Here is an 803-nt window from a genome sequence, read left to right as displayed (position 1 = left end):
TTTTTTTTAAAAAAACACCAATTTTATGAGGTTAGGCTTTAGGTACTCCATAAGGACCCTTGTACTTTGTTTCATGACTGATGTTGCATGACCATTGCATGTATTCTGATACATCGTATTAATTCTGAGCAAAGCCCTTTGGTGATTCTTCAGGGCTTTGCTAATTTAGTTCATTGTCTTATTCCTTCTGGAAGGGAAACTGATGGGTCAAACCAGTCCTTACAACAGCACTTTTTCTCCTGCTATCAACCCTCCATCAGCTTCTCCAGAATGAGCCAATACTTTCTATCCTACCCTAACTCTCCTGGTTTTTGTGTGAGTCCATGTTTGGTGCTCTTGAGACTGGAGACAGGTATGTGTGGGTTTTCGCGCCTCTAAAAGCAAACCCACTTTCAATGTGGAACCCAAGGCTCCCATTACAAGTGCATGGAGGCATCAGAAAAAGGTCTAATGAAACCAATACATTAAAGCACTCTAATAATAAAAAGTATGTGGATTATGTTCAGAATCTACTCCAGTTTTTAATAGTGTGTAGTACACTGGCAATAGTATAAAACTAGTCTTTGACTTACAACCTTTTGTCTTGTGACCATTTGAAGTTACAACGGCACTGAAAACAGTGACTTATGAGCGGTTTCCCCACTTATGACCATTGCAGTATCCCCATGATTACGTGAACAAAATTTGGGTGCTTGACAACTGGCATGTATGTGTGACACTTGCAGTGTCTTGGGGTCATGTGATCACCTTTTAACAAAGTCAATGGGGAAGCTAGATTCCACTTAACAACTGTGTTAACGACT

Source organism: Natrix helvetica (genome assembly GCF_964273705.1).
Source record: "Natrix helvetica genome assembly, chromosome: 2".
Taxonomy (NCBI): Eukaryota; Metazoa; Chordata; class Lepidosauria; order Squamata; family Natricidae; genus Natrix; species Natrix helvetica.
Note: the sequence above shows the minus strand (reverse complement) of the source record.